Source organism: Rhea americana, unplaced genomic scaffold (genome assembly GCF_003343005.1).
Source record: "Rhea americana isolate MKP2758 unplaced genomic scaffold, rheAme1 scaffold_139, whole genome shotgun sequence".
In the NCBI taxonomy this organism is placed as follows: Eukaryota; Metazoa; Chordata; class Aves; order Rheiformes; family Rheidae; genus Rhea; species Rhea americana.
Window position 1 is genome coordinate 1,310,204 of NW_028185472.1, and position 17,752 is coordinate 1,327,955.

The 17,752-nt window shown below is 48.9% G+C and overlaps 1 pseudogene; it reads right to left on the reverse strand.

The window, feature by feature from the left end:
• Positions 1-4,122: 4,122 nt before the first annotated feature.
• Positions 4,123-11,376, reverse strand: LOC146599546 (uncharacterized; annotated as a pseudogene).
• Positions 11,377-17,752: the final 6,376 nt, after the last annotated feature.

The window sequence follows — 17,752 nt, forward strand, 5'->3', positions numbered from 1 at the left end:
ATTCCTTGAGCATATCTGGAGTCAGAACTATTGACTTTGTGCTCTCAGTAATCTCCTGCAGCGACACCACAGCTAAGGGGCTGACTGATGGCAAGTGAAATTCAATATTACTGTAAGGCATATGGCAGGGAAAAATACTCTGCTCCAGGAAATCTGAGTTCAGAGTGTTCTTCTCTGCATGTCGCGGGTACCTTGGGCTACTCCCTGACTCTTGGTGTGTCATCATCCACTTCCACRAACCTGCCTGGGCTTTGCCCTTTGGAAAGGTGAATCTTGTTTTCTTGGGACACTTTGCACCAGTTCCAGCMTTGCTGCCAGCCTGCTGTGCATCAGCCTTCCTCCAGCCTTCTTCCTGCCAGCTTCAGCCTCCTCCCTTCAMAAGGCAAGGGCATCTGATCTGCCTTGCAACCCAAGGTGCTCTGCAGGGCAAGCAAACAGGAGAGGAGCCCTGTGAAGGCAGACATGGATGGAGAAGCACCGTTTTCAATACCTAAACCACTTCCTCCCCCCTCCTCCCCCCCCCCCCCCCCCCCCCCCCCCCCCCCCCCCCCCCCGCCTTCTGTACTGGCCTCATTTTGCTCTCTTCCCACACCAACGAAAAGCTTTGTGAGCTGAGTCATTCCTTTTGTGGGGCGCACTGCATGCAAAACCCATCCACGCAATTAACAGATTTCTCAGAAGGTGAGATCTTACATGTCTTTCGGCTGGGATAGGAGGGCAGAATTTTTGAGCAGTGTCACAAAGGAAAAAAGAAGGAAAACTGGAGCTCCAGCTCACACCAGCCTGCAGATGAGGCAGAGAAAATGGTTGTTACATGAGGGAATCTGCCACCCGAAAGACTGGGAGATTAGTCAGAAGGATGTGCTAAAATTGTATGAAATGACAAATTGATCTCTTATCTGATGAAGACAAGATGACAGGTGAAGGGAAATTTTAAGCTGTGAAAAATCTTTCTTTCTTTTTTATTTTCCAGCATAACATACAATGTACATGTCCAGGAATTCCCTGAGGCYAAAAATACATCAAGATCCCAAAGGAGACTAGATGGATATGGACAGCAAGAATATCCAGATTTGTAAGAATTAATGGTAGTAAAAATGTCAGTGARAATATTAAAATCCATGCTTCAGGGTGCAAGAAACTCTTTAGTTGTTAGATCTAGCTGGAGTGAAGAGGAGGAGGCTGGGAAGGCAGATCTTGCCATGCTCCAGCTGCAGGTTTTCTCTGTGTTAGTCTCGTGCTAGTCTCTGCTGCAGAAGGGCACTGGGAAGTGAACAGCTGCTGGTTTGTGTCAGTTAGGTGTTTCGGGCTTTCAGTCCTGCAGCCGGGGCAGAGTCCTGCAGCCACAGCAGCTCCGCTAATGCTGTCTGTAGGGACAAACTCAGCTGCTTGGATCTCCAGCGCAGCAGCCACTTTCTCAGGTTCAGGGGAACAACCTCCCCTTGAGGGAGGTGCTTATTTACAAGCGGTCATTAGCCCCAAATTAAACACTAAATCTGAGGAGCCSTGGCCATATATACATTTACCAAAGATGAGCCACAATCATCTGAAGTATAGATGGCAGCTTCCCAGCTACAGGAGCTGTATGAAAAGCCCTGCTGCTGCTGGTGTACGAAGGTGAGCGAATGCATGCTGCCTGCACGTCAGCAAGGCCCTGAGCTCACTGACAAGGTCAGYGCTGCTTTATGTATCTGCTGTGTGGGGAGAGGTGTCTGTGTTTATTTTTGACATGACTGTACTGCTAATGAGAGTCCGCAGCTGACATTTCCAAACACAGATGGGTGGTACTTTCCCATTAGCATCCCATCAGCTGAAGCCTGTGTCCGTGCAAGCACAGTGGTGCCAAGACCAAAACAGCTTCACTCCAAGAGCCCTGGGGGGACCTCTGTTTTCACTCTTTCCATAAGAAACTCAGATGTGGCAATAAGCCAACTCTGTAAAGCTACTAGTGAAAGAATGGTGAAGGCTCTTTGAGGTGCCAGAGAGGCCATAAAAGATTTTAATAGAAGTTCGAACTCCTGGCTTCATTCCTGGTTTGATCTTGGACAAATCAATTAATATTTTCATGCCTCTGTGTTCTGTAAATATGGGCATTGACTCCTCTTCTTTCCCATCTCCTTTTTCTTCTTGTCTACTTAAAGCAGTAAGCACTTCAGAATAGGCACTGTCTCCTGCTGCAGGTATAAATATTCTCCAGCCCCAGGCTCTCCTGAAACTCCTGCTGCTATATTAAAGACAACAGTGTGCTCGGCAAAGACGGAGAACCCTTTTCCTACCAGGAGCAGCAGCAAGGAGTAGGGGAAAGCCAAAGGAGACTAAAAGATTATTACTTCTATTCATATCTTAACAAGAATTTCAGGCTACAACCTGTCTCTTAGATATACCCACTGTGAGCTCTGCTGATCTTGTCTCTGGGTAGGAAAACCTGACCAGATCCACTACATGGAACTGCTACAGAAKTCCTCCCCTCTAAATGAGCAGAGGATGCCATTCAGCTGTGGGCTGCTGGATGGACTTTATCACGAGGTCCCAGTGGTCAGCCGTGTCGCTTGGCCTGTGCTATGAGGTGCCTGGGTCGGAGTCCACTTCATAGATGGAGACAAGGACTGTGCAGTCCCATGCTGTAGGCTTGGTCATGTGGAACAGGAAAGTCTTACTGAAAATGACGAGTGGTGTGTGAACCTGCAGCCTGGATTTCAGGGGGTCTGTGGTGTCTGCAGGAAACATCTATCCTTGCCTATACATCTGTGATAGGGAAAGAGAAAGAGGAAAAATGAAATGTGAGGGGGGCTCTGGGGCATCAAYATCTGTCCCAGAGCTGGACACTTCAAATGTTGGCATTTTATCACAGAAGCTAGCTTATGAGTTAGCCATACTGGGAATGGGCTGGGTGTTGATTAGAGCAAAATATGTTAACTCTGTAGTTCTCAGCATTAGTAACAAAGCTTGTGTTGGCTTCAGTACTGCTGGAATTCAGACTGCCTGACCTAGGCAACCCCATCTTTGTAGGTGTGTAGGTAATAGGACTTAGGCAGTTCTTACCATCATATGATKATAAGGCATGATTTATTAAGGGGGGTATGTATACTTCAGAGTAGTCCCTGCTGTGAAAGCCTCTCTGAAGTAAGTAGAAACAGGGCTTTTGATGGAGGAAAGGATTTATTCTCATTAGTCCTGTGGGTGCTTGTGSTAAATCCAATACCTGTGTCAAAGCTCGGAAGGAAACAATGCAGAGGAGCCTTTGCAAATTGCTTTGCCTTCATTTAATTAGTGCAGTGGAAAACTATAGCTCTAGAGGAAAAGGTGAGAGATATTTTGAGCATGAAGGGCTGTGGGAAGAGTTCAGCCTGGGAGAGAAAAGCTCAAGAATATCAAAATCTGCTGTGCTTCTTCCAGTCCCAAGGGAAAACAGGTGTGTGGAAATACAAACGGGAGAGCAGGACACAAAGAGAGGCAAAGGAAAGGGTTGCCCATCTTCTCACCTGCTAAGCACTACAGAAAGCAAATTGCCAGATCATCCCCCTCCCTCTGTTTCTGCAACTAGCTGGTTGGTGCAGAAGAGAAACCTGCATAAGACAAGGACCCAAAACTGGAAGCGGGGGAGGGGAGGGGTTGTGCTGGCTATCAACATCAGATATTAGGTTGCAGAAGGTGGTTCTGCCTCAGTTTTCTCAAGGCAAGGGACTTCTCCTCAGCTTATCTGCAATGCAGAGCATCTCTAAAGCTGCTTTCAAGTGTCCATGGCCTCAAAAGACAGTTTCATCGGCACAGCTTGAAAGATGATAGCAGTGCACTGGCTGCATTCCCAAGGTGTGCTGTAGTCTCTCCACACAGTTCCCACCACAKGGAAACCTCAGGAAGAAAAGCAAATTGGCTCTATACTGGGGTTAACAGGACTGTACTGAAGTCCTGTTTCTGGCTTTCTGCAGAAATGGGATTCAAGTCCTATGATGAAGGGAAGAGGAGGGGAAGGTGCCACCTGAGAGAAATGGCTGAGCATTTCATTAGTGTGCTGGGTCAGTGGAAGCAGTTCTCGTGTTAAAACCTGTGAGATCTAACATCAGATGGCCACCTTGTTGAAAAGAGCTGAGGGCTGCATGCTCCCATGCATGTATCAGTCGCTTAAGAACTACAAGCAGCTGACGGAGGTGGCACGTTGAACGCTGACAAAAGGAGGTGATTCTTCACAGGAGTGTAGTTCGGCTGCAAGACTTCCTGCCACAGGGTGCTGGGGATGCTAAATGGTTACAGGAGTTTGAGARGAGACTGGATGAGTGCAAGCAGGAGAAATCCATTGAGAATTTCGAAATATACAGAGAAGCCGGCTTGGGAAATCTCTGAGCCACATCTCGTTGGAGGCAGGGTGAGCACAGAGGGGAAGTCTCATTTATGCCTGCCCTGGTTCTATGCGCTTTCCTACTTCGTCTACTTGCAGAGACAAGCACTAGGTGGACTCAGGTGGTTTGATTCAGTAGCAGCTTTCTGCCAGTGCTGGAGGTGTTACAAGCATGCTGCTTTTCTCTCAAACACCTCCCCATGAGGGATTAAGGTAGCAGACAGCAGAACACAGAGTGGAGCAGCAGGGGAAATAAAACCTTTACTCTTATTTGCAGTGCGCAAGCGGGTGCAGTTTTTGCCTTGAGCAGTCCAGCTTCTATCCTCTGTGAGACGGGACACCAGCATTTCTCCCACAACATCCTGCGAAAGGCACAGGGGCACGTAGTGAGCGGACGTCCAGCACAACAGCCTCTGCAGCCACCAAGGCCTCACGGCACCCTTTCGGCAGCCCCTCAGAGCCCTGGCACCTCAGCGACAGAGACTGCAGGACTGTTACCACATTCTGGCCGTATCTGACTTTCCAGCATTCCTGAGACTGAATTCAGTCTTGTTAACTTTGTAACAATTGCCAGCAGCAGTCCTTTCTTTGTTCTGCACTGTAGTTTCCTTTTCCCCCAAGGCAGGAATGGAATAGCTCCTGTTCCCTTTTAGCTGGGTTATCTGGATGAGTGGATCTGTTCTGAGTTTTGAACCCTATCAAATCCATGCTGCTTTGCCAGTGTTTTGCCCACACCATATCAGTACTTACCCATTACTTTACAGGGTTAATCAAACAAGCTGCTTTCGGCCTGTAAAAAGAAGAGGCTTTAAGCCATCCCTGGTTCCTGGGGGGAGTGAGAGTTGAGGCAGTATGATATAGATTACATCCAAGTGCCTCTGTACTAATTCGCATGTTACTGAAGTATTAATTCTTACAGCACTGCAGTATTTTTCTAGAGGGCCTCAACCCCAGAGGTTGAGGTTGTAGCCTTTGCTATGTTGCCTATCTATGAAAGACAGRTCTGAAATTAAACTTATCCAAGTTCACAGACAGTCCCCAAGGATGCAGGGCAGGAATTTTTCATTAATAAAACTGTGAGATGGCTGTATTAACATCCGTGTCTTAACATCCCCCCCCTTCCCCTCAGCCACTATTTGGACATACTGTTTAAGGCCATGTAATAGAGTCACTACCTTTGTACTCTTCTGCAGATCTTTGCATAAAACCAGGCTTTGGGGGCCTTTAGGTCTCTCAGGGCAACTTTGACTTCCCCCAGCGTAGCATTTCTGGAGTATCTGTTGAAGCATTGGACCTGTGGAAGAGAGGGAACCTGTGTGTCCACAGAGCAAGAGGTGCAGGATGGTGCTGTGTCACAGGGGCATCCACATGGACCACAGCTAAACCTCCTCCAAGGGGCACTCCTGCTCTAAGGCCCATTTCCATGCATTTACCTTCTCATCAGTGGTCACTATGCTCTCGAGAGTCAGGATTGGGCTGTCATGATAGCAAAGCAGGCCTATGCTGAGAAATAAAGTTCAGATGCTTTCTTTTGTTGGTATCACCTGAAGCAACTCTTCTGCTGCTCTTTCATCTCTGCTTACCCCCTACCATCCTCTGATATTTAGCTAACTGAACATTAAGTAATGGTATCTCACTCAGTCTCCTTTCTCAGCCCAATTTGGACAGGCTGTGTGAAGGCCACACTACCTCTGATCCTTTCCTCCGTACAAGGTCTGAATCCTTCCCAGCAATAGCCTGAGGAGCAGGTGGGCTTTTGCACAAGGGCTTGCCTTTGGCAGCTGCCTGCACTTGTTTTATGACAGCTTTGGGCTTTTACTGTGGGTGCTCACACATGGTTTCATTCCCCTCTCCATGTCAATCCTGCAGTTCCCCCCCCCCATTTTGCTCTCTAGCATGCAGCCTTTCTGCRTGTGCTTTGAGCTCTTGGGCTTTGTTGTTTGCCATCAGTCTTGGCAGTATGGTCTGGGTGTGTGGCCATTGCTGTGCGTGCATGTTGTATGCAGGCACGTTTTAATTTTGAAATGAAACCTTTTTAAACTGCTTCCTGACAGGGGAAAAAATTATTGCTGTCAKTTCTTCACACTTGGATCCTGTAACTCAATGTCAGTGTGTGAATCTAGCTGGAGTCTTCAAGAGAGCAGCATGAAACCACTTCAACAGCTTACGGCTCTTGCTCCCGTGTTCTTTCTCAGCTCTGTCTCCATTTCTCCTTCCATCTCTTGCTCTGTGTGTGCATCTCTCCTCTGTGTACTGTGCTCCTGCCCTGTCATTGCAGCTACCCATGTCCTTCTGCTGCTTTGCTGTAGTGGTTTGCTTTGATAAACTTGCCAAGTAGTTTTGCTAGTGAAGGTGCCGTGCAAAAAGTGAATGAAGAGTAAATAAACTGAGATAGGAAAACTAACTGCCAAATAAGATGAACTTTGAAGTAATGTTAATGGACATTTGACAAGAGTCATGAGATGTTTAGCAACACGTGAGAATCACCRTTCAGGTCCAGATGTACAATCCTTCTAGCCCAGTGACAACTTTTGAAATGGCAATTGCTGGCTGCTCCAAGGAGGGAACAAAAGCTGACAAAGGCCATTAAATGGTTACATGCCTCCCAGGGAAACCCATCTCTCCCTGGCTTTCTGTATCTGTAGCTAATGCCTCAGTGCGTTTGCACCAACTCTGCAGGTTTGTCTGTCAGTGCTAACTCCTGCTAGTGCAGCTCTAGATTTCTGGGTGACCCACTTCTCTCTGCCGCCAGCAGAGCTCCTACGCTTGGCGTTACAGCACTGCCAAGGGCACGAATGACAGGGATTTCAGCTTCGTGCCCTTTCTCCCTGCTAGCTTATGACATCCACAGATTTTTCATGGGGAACAGTCTGCAGAGGAGGCGACTGGCTGGGAAATGGTCTGTCTACCATGGACTTCACCAGTAATGGCTTTGCTACCGTCYCCTCACCGCACCTTTCAAAGACATCCCAGTCTATAGGATGTCTTGCAGCTAGCTRCCGCCAAGGCATGATGTATGTGTAATACTCCTGGGCATTTAGTGGTACAGCTGTATTGTAACGTAGGCAGACCCAAACTACCTCTGAACGAGGCAGCTTGGAACCAGTCAAGCCACAGTAATAAAGAGTTAGGCTAAATAGGCTGTTCACCCTGTCAGAGCTCGTCCAGCTCTCCCTCAGCTCTACCCAGAGAGGCAACTCATTCTCTGCAGTGCCATGTGTTTACCCCTGGCCTCAGTCTCTGTGYCATAGCTTGCTGCAAGACCTTGCATCCAAGTGGTTTTGCACAGGGAAAGCCTGTGTCAAAGGAAAGGAGACACAGAGCCAGAGACCCTATGTGGTGCCTCAGGGAAATTAAATCACACTGTGTAAATACTGCAGAGCCCAGGAATAAAATGCCCAAGAAATTATTAGGGCACCCTTTGAAAGCCAAAGCATCTCAGGAGCTCCAGGCTTTCTGGCTGCTGCTGACTCATGTAATTGGCTATTGTGGTCTTATTCATGTTGCTGAAAGGCCAACATCTCTGCTGGCTGCACTCTGAGAGGACCTGGTGAATGAGCCTAGAGAGCTACTAACCCACTCTGCTTTCTTCAGGAGAGTAGAAGAGGGAGACCTCTGAAGAGGCCAGCATGGAGGGAGCTTCCCATCATATACGTCATCTGTGGTCAAGGCACCATTCTCCATGTCTGCTAATTGAACTAGCACACCACAGAGATAACTTGGGCATGAGCCAGCCRCATCCCACCTCCAGCTTCACCATGCTCTTCTCCACCTCGGTGTCCCACAGGGAGCAGACAAACTTGTCCCCAAAAGCTGGCCCGCTGCAGTTCTTCACCACCTGGCTTTGCCACTCATGGGCCATGCACTGGAACCTGGGGGTGTGGGATGGACCTGCCTCAGCAGTCAGATGCGGACAGCAGACTCTGCACGGCCTTGGCTAGGCACGTTCCTGGCCTCCAAGCCTATCAAAAGCAGCTCACATTGCTCTCTGCAGYAGAAGAGAGAGAACTTCAGTTTGCCCTGGGAGCTGCACAGGAAATTCAAATCACTGCTCACACCATTCAGGTTCTCCATCCTGGTGGAGGAGAAGAGAAGGCACATGTTTGGCTTGCCCAGCTCAGCTTGTAACTTCTGGATCTAATTCAAACAAGGATGGGAGGGAGAGAGAGGGAGGACAAACTGATGAAGGTGCATTTATGCCGGGGGATATAGCACAGGTGAAGCACAGGTCAGGCCTTCACCTGACTTAAATCAAGGCATTTCTACTAACTAGAAAATGGTTTTGCTCTTATTTTCTCTGAAAATGAACATGCTGGACACTGCCATGCTGCAGCAGTGAGAGTGAGCACACTGAAGCAGCTGTTTCCATGCTCCTGATCACGCAAGATGACCTCTCTKTTAGCATTTTTCTCCTCTCACCATGCTTTTCTTTCTGGTGTTAGCTCTTCTTTTTTTCAGTCAGGGATGAGCAGCTGCAGCCCTTTAATAGCCATTTGTACTCAGCAGCTGCTGATGGTATTTTAGTGCTGATTCCTCTCTCCTGTTGCTGAGCAGGTTCTTGCATTCYCCTGCTGTGGGGCTGTGTAGAGAAGCAGTTTGTGCTTTGCTCTGTTTCTGGCTCTTGTAGTGAGGCCTGGGCAGCTGCAGGAAGCTCATCAGGAACTTGAGGAATTCATTTTATTGTAAATAACATCCACTCTGGAAAGTGGAGAAGCTGTCTGGAAGTAGAAAAGAAACTGGACCTCTTCAGCCATGGAGGAAGGAGAAGGGATGGGAAAGCTAGGTGCAACCATTGCTACTTCCTACATAAGGATTTAAGAGCTAGATACAGGAAGAACAAGTAGAAATCAAACTTTTGATCAAACTGGAGGAAGAGGTTTTTTTCCAACAATTTTCCCTCTGCTAGTTTTCCTGTGCTGCTAACTTGATTTCTATAAGCTCTGTAGCAGTCCCAAATATACCCAGAAATAGATGTGAAAGGGCTTTCTTTGTCACATGCTGTGATGTCTGACTGCTGTGTTCTGCTTGTAGCCTGAACAGCTACCTGCAATATCTTCTAGCAGCCCTATTTATGAGAGGTATAAGTCTGAATTTGTCATCCAAAATTTATATAGGCTACTTCTAGTATCCTCTGGGAGCCTGAGGTACGCTGGAGCATATTACCTGAACGAGCTTGTACTGTGGGTAGATGGCAACATATGCAAAGTCAATGCAATGGGGCTGGCTGGTGACCTGATGTGTTGGTGTTTTGCTTCACCCTTTCTTGTCATGTATTTCTGTGGTTGCCTAGTCCTGCTAGGAAAACAAGGATGACTGGATGTGCGGTCCTGGTGCATGTGGACTGTAATGAGGAGGTTCTGTGCAAGCAGAAGAGCTTTTGCTTCTTCTTCTGTTCAGCAGCAGGGTCAGCACCTTTTAGGTGCTGTTTCCTTACTGCAGGGACTCCTTAGGTTTTGTGTCTTGTTTACTAACTACGGTAAGAAGTCATCAGTCAGTCCATCTCCTGACCTCCGCAAGGTTTCTGAAAATGAGGACGGCCCTAGCAATAGTGTACTTGCCTTAGTATCTGTGTTGTTCTGCTTAGCAGTGTCAAGGAGAAAAGGTAGTGTTTTCTTTTCCCATGTGCCCTTCTTTGCTTTTCTTCTAACACAGCCTTTGCTCTGGTATTTCTTCACTGTGGGAATAAAGAAAAGCTGAAAAAGTACTCTAGCTTGGAGAGGATGAAATCTGGATGATGAATCTTGCAAAGAGACTTTTTTCTTTGTTAGTTTTGATAAAAGCTTTGGAGAGTCCAGAGTTTAAAAAGAAAATCCTGAGGATCCTGTCTCTGGGAAGTAGAGCCTTCAGACTGGGTACTCCCAAAACCAGTGTAGTGGATGGACTTTCTTCCCTGAAAACCTGGGGCATGGATAGGAGGACATTGCACCCTAAGGCCTCACCCTGCATTTCTTCCTGCAGGGGTGCTGTGGCCAGCATGACCTTGCTAGTGGGACCTGCTGCAGGGTCCAGTGTTAGTGTTGCCATACCATTGGTGCTGACACCAGCTGTCTGGTGTTTTCTGCTGGTGCAGAACACTTTGTGGACACTTTTGCAAAGTGCTCACAAGAAAAACGTAGCTCAGAGCGGTCTAGCAAGCTGTGCTCAGGTGGCACTTAGGTCTGCTGCTTCCGGGCAAGGGAAATGGGGTCAGCCACATTCAGTAACACAGTCTGCCCTTGCACAGCTGAGAAGGGAAGAAGAGGAATGAGCAGCAGGAGAGTGTTTTTTTTTTTTCTCTCTCTCTCCCGCCCCTTTTAGCAAAAAAAAACATCCAAGCAGAGTAGGGTTACTGAGGACAGGTAACAGGAGGCTGAAGGAAACTGGAACTTGATAGTGAGGAAGCATCAGCGAGCCTGGAATCACCGGGGGCATTAGATAACCGATGGGCTTGAGAGGAGGGAGAAAACCATACCGACACTTCTAGACTGGTGAAGAGGCAGCTGCCTGGAGTATTGTCGCTGGCAAAGCAAGGTCGCAACAACTGTATGCACATAGTGTGCCTGTACGTTCCTGTAAGGTGAAGAAACGAGGCCCAAAGTACAGGTAACAACCAGGAGAGGTTGGCCTGCCCCAGCTTCCCACCTCTTGTCTTCTTGCACGCATGGGCAACTTAATTGTAACAGGAGGAAACTGCTCCTTTACTGGTCTCGGATCAGGGCACCTTRGACCTGCAGCTTGGCAGAGTGTGACCGTAACCAAAACACCGGCACTTGGAAGCATAAAGGCTGAGGTTCTTGGTACTAGTGCGGTTATACTCTGATCTTGTGTTTCCTCCAGGGCGGACGTCCCTTGCTGAAGAGAAGGGGTGGTAGAGAGGCAGGCTCCTGGGGCTGCTGTGTGGTGTTGCCCAATGTTTACTTATTTTTTCCAGTTCTGYTGTACTTCTGGAGCTGACACATCTGGCAAGCTAAGATTGTCAGAGCCATCAGGAGCAAGAGGATGGGTAATGCCAAGATCCCATACTTCCAGGCCTTGGCAAAGGACTGCCATAAACTGTACATGTCAGTCACGATGGAGTTCTTCTATACCATATCTTGCCTCTCAGTGAGAGATGGGAGGAAGGGATCAGCATTGCTAGTATCGCCTCTCCGTGTTGTATGGTCCAAGCAGAGTGCAGGTTAGCAAGGGACAGGTCTATATTCYGGGCACATACAAACCGAAACCATGACCTAAAAATGCAAAATTAGTCATGTTGTCTTCTTGGGGATTTTTAAGCATTTTTATTTACATGTGCTTGTGTTCTCAGGGTCAGTACCACATTGTCACAGATCATCTCTGTTCTTATCATTGCCACAYAGACGGGAATCTGTTGGATTTCACTGCTTTTGTCCAGAACAACTAACAAAGCAGCTTACTCTTTAAGATGAAAGACCTCAGGAAATGTGATGAACCGGTGATTTCCCGGCAGGCTTTTGCTCTTTTTTTTTCCCCCTCCTTTCCTCCCTCAGCCTGCTTCACTGACCTCTGCAATGCACTGCTTTGCAAGTGCTGCCTCCTACAGTCACTCGCCCTTGTGCTTATTGCCTTTTGGCAGTGCCTGACAGTAAATACTCAGGGGAAGTGTAAGACTGGGTCTTAGCTAGTGATTCTTTTCCCCAGATGTTCCTCCAGCCTCCTGTTGTATGCAATGAATGGCCTTCCTTGATTTTAATAAACCACTGTGCATTTTTATTAAAATTTCAATTAATTCATTCAAAGCTTTTCAAGCTGTGTCAAATTTTAGCTTCCATAGCACCYTATGGCAAAGTGTTTCACAGCTTAGTAGTAAGAACTACCTCCTTTAGTTCAGCTGAATTCTCCCATGCTGGCTTTACTTGTTATTCTCTAGATCATGAACTGGGTGGAAAGAAGAAAGAAAAAAAAAACAACAAATGAAAAAACAGGTAATCATTCTCTGTGTAGCTTGTTTAGACACTACTGATGTTTACAGACCTCTCTCTTATCCATCAGTCCTTTCCCAGCCTGAGGAATCCTAGCTCACTCACTTTTTCYTTTAGCAGAAGCTGTGCCAGACCTCTGATCAACCTTGCTCCCTTTCCCTGAGCATTATACTGCTCTTCTAAGCAACCACAGTATTGTACTGGCAGGGGCTGGGTCTCTCTGGTTCACTGGACTTGGTTTGTCAGGTTTGATCCTAAGAGGAAAACCTTTTTCTTTGTGAAATTATGGGATCAGCACCCAGGTGGCTGGAGTGTTGCGACAACATTGGCATCTGGGAGGCCACTAGCCTGTTTGTCTTGCTTGTGGTGTTGATGGGAAATGTGCAGGCCAGGAGTTGTGCAACTGTTGGCTCAGCAGACAGCTTTGTCAGATAAAAAGATTTTGGTGTCTTCTTTTCCATAGCACTAGTTGTGCCTGCAGTAAGTAGCTGCTTAGATTTGCAGACCTATCCAGGCAGCAAAATGCTTGGGGAGCTGTAATTCTAAGAGAAGCTCTGGAAGGTCTAAAACAGGCAAGGCCAGACACTGGGAAAAGGAGAAACAGGATGAGGGATCCTATGGGCTGATCTGTTAGGCACCTGTGTGAGCACCTGGTGGGTCTCTGGTAATGGGAGTTGAGGGAAGACTTCTTTTTGGAAACTTGGAGGAAGGGATTTAAGGATTTGGGGATTTTGTCAGCCRTCCCTAGAAGGACCCTGATAATCCCAGAAGAAGTTTGGGCTTCTGTCTGCCTTGCTTCRCTCCAAGAGCGTGAAGATAGCAGAGAAAGTTAGCGGTGAACACGGCCCCTTGGACCACGGCATGTCATGAAATGAGGATTGGARGAAAGGATGCTTCCAGTCTTAGACTAAGATCCCTGTAAGAGGAGCCCTTCTCCTGTTTTTGAGAGAGGTCTGAAACCAGCCCAGAGGGCTGGAAAGGAGAAGGGATGAGGCACTTGTGTAGGAGCATTCTTTCCCCTCACCCTTTTAGACCCTTTCACAGTACAGCCCTGGTAGGGAACACTAACTGGTTCCTTTTTGGATTGCTGAAGATGAGATTAAAACGCTAATCTTTCCAGGGGAGCTAACATTTTACTCACCTCTAGCAAACAAGAGCACCCATGAAACAGTGCCTGGCTTTGGATAAGAGCTGTTTCAAGAAATTGCTGCTGGTTTCTGCAACCCAAAACAAGCTTTAAGGCAGGAACTGGTTTATGCAAACTTTCTGGACAAAAGCTCTGAGCGTACATGATTCTTTCACCTCAGAACAAGTTGTTTAWACCAAGTTTTTTCTTCTGTGATTTCTCAGCACTGACTGTGTTAACTGCACCCTTGGTGCAGGATCTTGGGCAACTGCTGGGGACACTGGATAACATATTGCCAGCAATAACAGTGAAGGGGAGGCAACTGGCAGAAATAACCTCATGTGGGTGAGACCTTGCACATTCAGTCTAAATAAGCACTTCCCGACAACTTGCTTCCATTAAAAAAAAAAAAAARRAAAAAADRTGTGTGKGGGGGGGGAGAACTCAGAAGAACCTTTAAACTGGCCGAGAAATTTAACTCATTACTAACCTGYAACAAGATGTAGTCTTTGGACTAATGCTACAAAAACTGAGTTAAGTGCAGTATTAGGGCGTTAAGGGGAGCTCCTCTGCAGTGTAGCTGTAAGGGAGAACTTATTATGAAGCTAAAAGAGTCCTTAGTGTAACAGGCGTTACATATATTATTCTGTCCATTAGCCCTGATTCTGCAAATGCAGATCAACATACCTGAAGTTTTTCCCTAGGATGGGACTTTATATCAGCTCCTCGTCTGCTGGGCAACATGTGTAAGGATGCTGTTATGAGTCTGAGTCTGCTTACAATCCTATGCTTAAAAGAGCCCCCAAAATCTCTAGTCAAGCCAAATTTTGTTGATTAAATGCAAGTGGCCCCAATGTTTCTGTGATCATCCAGCAGATATAAGCCACTGATATGGACATCTGTCCACAGCTTTATGTACCTGGGATCCTTGTGAGTGCACTCACTTGGCACAGCAGCTAAGAGATGGAAGTATTGGATCTCTGCCTTTAAAAGGGGGGATGATAACGGAGCAGAGAATATGGTCACATCAGTGAGGGGAGCGGTACCTTTCCTCTGATTCAGAAAAAGCCTTCTGAGGCCCTCATCAGGATGGGGGAGCTTTCAGGCTGCTATGAGCCAAGACACCCTGGCATTGGCAAGTARACCCTGGTACCCTCCTCTGGAAATAGCCTGGAGGCAGAAGAGTCTGGCCTGCTTTCTGGTAAGGGCATGAGCAGAGCAAGGGAAAAACAAGAGCCCAGCAGTGAGGAAATGGGCTGGCACCTTCCTACACAACCTGGTGAGACGGAGGCTCCATTCTGCACCAGCTGGTGCATAGCTTATGTATATGCTGAACTGTTTTTTTCCTTTTTCCTTTTTCTTCAAGAACAGCCTTAACATTGTTAACGTTACTGAGCTTTCTGCGTGGGCAGTGGACACTCAAACAAACTTGWCGTCTGGCTGTCGTTTGCCTGAGAGGACTTACTTTTAGGAATCTGCAGCTGATTTTTAGCGGCAGACTTGTCAGGAAAGCAGACCTTTAAGGAAGAGCAAACAGTGAAGTAGAAATCTCTTTAATCGTTGTGCCTGGCACAGCATTCCTAGGCCTCAGTTAAAATCGACTTCCCGTGTAGGAGGTCTGGTATAAATGCCTGCTGGAAGACAGCTGCTTGCCCCAGCATTGCTGTATAAGTTAGCTGGACTGCGCTAAGGTGAGCGATGTCTCTGCAGTCGCWCAACAGGGGCAGGCCTGACATCTGCACGTGAATCTCCCAGTCCCAGCTAGTGCCTCATCATCCAGATCAGGCTGTTCCTGGTCTTTGTGGCTTGGGAACGACTGCAAGAGCCTGCAGCAGACCCTGCGCTCCCTCCACRTGTATTTGTACCCTTGTCAGGAAAACATGGTCATCCCACCCCTAGCTTTTCCCAAGCCCCAGTCCAAAAGCACTGCAGTTCTGTGACAGGTAACTCTCGAAAGAGGTCCATTACTCTGCTAGACCAGAAATAACACTGCCAGGGTCCTGGAGGCACCACGGGCTGTGGGTGTTATTGTATTCCCTTGCAAAACCAAGAGGATCCCATTCCTAGTTCCTCCTGAGTGCCTAACTCAACCATTGGCAATTTAAAAATCATACCTTCAGYGAAATCATGCTTCAGGAGCCCTCTGACAGCGTGCACGGGCCTCACCAGCACCATAAGAGGTTGGTCTGCTGTACTAGAAAAACAAAATCCCACCCTCCTCGGCCTGAGAGGAGCTCGTGTTGATGGAGCMGGCTCAGAACAGGACACACGCATGGAACAACGTCGTGGAGAGGCTGCCGCTTCGTCAGCACCGATAAAGCTGCAGAGGGCTGGTGCTGTGAGTGGGCGAGCGGTTGCCCAGGCTTTAGGGGGGTTTCACGTGTGCAAGGTCACAGTGGGACCCTGAGCTCTCAGGAGATGCTCAGCAGGCCCTAGTCGGGGTGCTAAGGGGAAAGGCTGTGCTTCTAGGCCTTTGGAAGAGAGCACGTGTATCCGCTTGCTGCTCTTGGTGAAAGCAGGCAGATGCTGACTGGGTGTAATCCACGGCAGTAAAATCCTCCCAGCCCCACACCCCCTCAAAAAGCACAGGAGTGGAGTGGGCTGAGATTACAGGCTTTTCCTCTGCTCTGTGCATGCAGCTATTCTCTCCTCTTCCACTGCCCGAGGCAGCAGGCGATCTCTCCTATGGCAAGCGTGGTCCTGTGGATCCTGGGGCTGGTGCAGCTGGGCGCCAGCAGCGAATGGGTTGTCCTTGCCCACGCCACTGGAGCTAGGGCTATGTTCTCCRCTGCGCCTTTCCGGGGCTGCCAGACATAAAACCAGAGAGCCTGAAAGCCTCTTTAAATGGTTTTAAATGCTTAGAGGCAATGAGTCATCTGAGAAGCAGGAAGGGATCTCTCCTTCCAGAGAAAGAAAATGGTCTTAAGTTACATGGACATTACAGGGCTGAAACTCTGGAGGGAGATGAGAAAGGAGGTGAAGCACTGCCCTCGGGTGCTTTCCTTCCTCCCTTGTGTGCACTTCATTCCTCGTCCCCTCTGGACTCGCGTGGTTTTCCCTGAGAGGGCTGGGGTCAGTCTCGCTCCTTCCTTCCAGGCAGCCTGGGCTCTGCTTGCTCTCGGTCGAGCCATCCATACCCAGGCAGATGGCTCCAGCCTCCGGCCTCTCCCCAGAGCGTTCGTTAGCTGACTCTAACCCACCTCTGAGRTTATAGTTATCTTCAATCCTGCTCGCTTATTTTGGCTTTTTTTTTTTTTTTCCCCTCACCTATCATGCTGTGTTTAGGAGACGTGGCTGCATCCTTGCTTCCGCGCTTGTAACGTGCGGTTTTGCTTYGCTTTGCGTTGCTTTTGCGTGCTGGGCCCGGGAAGGGGCCGGGCCCCCGGAAGGCTGCCGTGCTCACTGCCCACCGGCGTGAGGGATGAAGAGGGCAGCCGCCTTCCCTCTCTGTGCGGGGCGCCCGGGAGACAACCCATACGCTCTCGTAGGAACGCTCTGCTCTTCTAATATAACTGCTCAGCTTGAAGGGGCTTTRTATGCTGAGTATCCCCAAGGGCAGCCTCGCTGTTTGGTTTGTGGTTACTGCACGTGAGAGAGGAGCTGGTGGATCTAAGCCAGCTACGAGGAGCTCAACCGGGGGAGCTACGCCTGCAGGTCGGTCAGGGYGCGCAGGCGATTTTTCCTCCACAGTTACTGCCAGGCCTGGGGAGTGTTTCTGCACCCGGAAGCCTAGGTGCTTTAATCAGCTGCGAAACGTTCATTAAGGTCTGACCTAGGCGTGAAACAAGGCAAACCGAGCGCGCGTCGCGCAAAGAAGCAAGGTAGGGTGGGGAGAGCTGGCCTTGCAGGGCGCCCTGGCTCGGTGGCCCYGCGGGAAGCGCCCGCGAGAGCGCCGGATTGAGAGGGGGTTGCGTGAGGCGCCCGTGTGAAGAATGGTCGTCGCGGTTCTGGGCGTCCCTCTGGGCTTATTACGGGCTGTCGCTCGCCAGCCCGACGTCAGCGCGCCCGGGCGCTCTCGGCGCTCGGTTYGGGGCGGCGTGTGTTCTCCTGGGACATCTGCCAGGGGTTGGGGAAGAGGCTGCGCTTCACCTCTCCCACCGAATACCTACTCTTAGTGTGTTGCAGCCCACCCAGTCCACAGTTATTTTTCTCCTAACTTGGCTGGTTATGGAGCTGCTATGGAGCATCTTTGGAGAGAAGCAGGCACGGGAGCAGGAGAAGGCTTTCCTCTCGGCTCGGGAGCTGGTGAGGCAGAAGAAGGGGCGGCCATTCGGAGTCATCTGCAGCAAAGAGCTCTGCAAAGACGGGCTGCGGCGGCAGGGATGGACATTTCGAAGGGGGGATCGAAGAATTAAGCTCCCAGCGAGGAGG